Here is a 2,053-nt window from a genome sequence, read left to right as displayed (position 1 = left end):
ACACTTTTTCAACCGTCTGACTGCTTTATTGTTATTGTTGGCATGGTAAAAGGGTTTAACTTATTTTTATCTTTGTATGAGATACCCATTAGAGTCGATAGGTACCGTGTCCGACGGTAGTCAAGGTCGTTAAATATTCTGATTACAAAAAAGTGAATATTTTTCTGACATTGACCTTATACATGCTGCGTGTGTGTGTGTGTGTGGTGTATATGTATCTTGTTTTTTGTTTCGCCGGTATTTTTTTTTTTTTTTTTTTTTTTACACTGGAGCACCATTACAGATTTGAAGAAAAAAACCCATGAAATCGACATTGCACGAAATATTCATATGTTACTATGTAAAGACAAGAAGTGTTCTAATTGTATTCAATAGGATCGCAGCGGTTCCTGCCGTACGTGATAGCCAGTAAAACAAATGAGAGGTAGGAATGTGAATTTTCAATGACGTTTATATTATTATATAAATGACATACGTGTATCTTAAAACGAAGAAAGATTATCAAAAATCGACAAGAGAAACCGAGAAAAAAAATTGCCTACAATGCCGTAACAGCGACATTACACAAGCTGTTTGCCGTGACCAGGATTCGAACCTGGGTTGTCGCGGCCACAACGCGAAGTACTAACCACTATACGATCACGGCTATGTCTTGCAGACAGAATGTATGTGGCAAAAAATTGGTATTTAAAATTAAGGCTGATTTTAACACGTTGTCGGTACCTTTTTGGTAAAATCACTTTTCATACAAAATTTTAACGCGATATGTATGGAACGAGTGCTAATCGGGCTATTCAAAAGGGATTCTGCTCCATCTTATACACTTTTCAACCGTCTGACTGCTTTATTGTTATTGTTGGCATGGTAAAAGGGTTTAACTTATTTTTATCTTTGTATGAGATACCCATTAGAGTCGATAGGTACCGTGTCCGACGGTAGTCAAGGTCGTTAAATATTCTGAATACAAAAAAGTGAATATTTTTTCTGACATTGACCTTATACATGCTGCGTGTGTGTGTGTGTGTGTATATGTATCTTGTTTTGTTTCGCCGGTATTTTTTTTTTTTTTTTTTTTTTTACACTGGAGCACCATTACAGATTTTGAAGAAAAAAACCCATGAAATCGACATTGCACGAAATATTCATATGTTACTATGTAAAGACAAGATGTGTTCTAATTGTATTCAATAGGATCGCAGCGGTTCCTGCCGTACGTGATAGCCAGTAAAACAATGAGAAGGTAGGAATGTAATTTTCAATGACGTTTATATTATTATATAAATGACATACGTGTATCTTAAAACGAAGAAAGATTATCAAAAATCGACAAGAGAAACCGAGAAAAAAAAAATTGCCTACAATGCCCGTAACAGCGACATTACACAGCTGTTTGCCGTGACCAGGATTCGAACCTGGGTTGTCGCGGCCACAACGCGAAGTACTAACCACTATACGATCACGGCTATGACTTGCAGACGGAATGTATGTGGCAAAAATTGGGTATTTAAAATTAAGGCTGATTTTAACACGTTGTCGGTACCTTTTTGGTAAAATCACTTTTCATACAAAATTTTAACGCGATATGTATGGAACGAGTGCAATCGGGCTATTCAAAAGGGATTCTGCTCCATCTTATACACTTTTTCAACCGTCTGACTGCTTTATTGTTATTGTTGGCATGGTAAAAGGGTTTAACTTATTTTTATCTTTGTATGAGATACCCATTAGAGTCGATAGGTACCGTGTCCGACGGTAGTCAAGGTCGTTAAATATTCTGAATACAAAAAAGTGAATATTTTTCTGACATTGACCTTATACATGCTGCGTGTGTGTGTGTGTGTGTGTATATGTATCTTGTTTTTGTTTCGCCGGTATTTTTTTTTTTTTTTTTTTTTTTTACACTGGAGCACCATTACAGATTTTGAAGAAAAAAACCCATGAAATCGACATTGCACGAAATATTCATATGTTACTATGTAAAGACAAGAAGTGTTCTAATTGTATTCAATAGGATCGCAGCGGTTCCTGCCGTACGTGATAGCCAGTAAAACAA

At 36.0% G+C, this 2,053-nt stretch overlaps 2 non-coding genes across 2 annotated transcripts; both read right to left on the bottom strand.

The window, feature by feature from the left end:
• Positions 1 to 574: 574 nt before the first annotated feature.
• Trnah-gug (transfer RNA histidin (anticodon GUG)) lies at positions 575 to 646 on the bottom strand. Its single transcript has one exon. It is a non-coding gene; the product is annotated as a tRNA-His (tRNA).
• Positions 647 to 1,391: 745 nt separating this feature from the next.
• Positions 1,392 to 1,463, bottom strand: Trnah-gug (transfer RNA histidin (anticodon GUG)). Its single transcript has one exon. It is a non-coding gene; the product is annotated as a tRNA-His (tRNA).
• Positions 1,464 to 2,053: the final 590 nt, after the last annotated feature.

The sequence above is a fragment of the Mytilus edulis genome, chromosome 6 (assembly GCF_963676685.1).
Source record: "Mytilus edulis chromosome 6, xbMytEdul2.2, whole genome shotgun sequence".
Lineage (NCBI taxonomy): Eukaryota > Metazoa > Mollusca > Bivalvia > Mytilida > Mytilidae > Mytilus > Mytilus edulis.
This window is presented reverse-complemented; position numbering and strand designations above follow the sequence as displayed.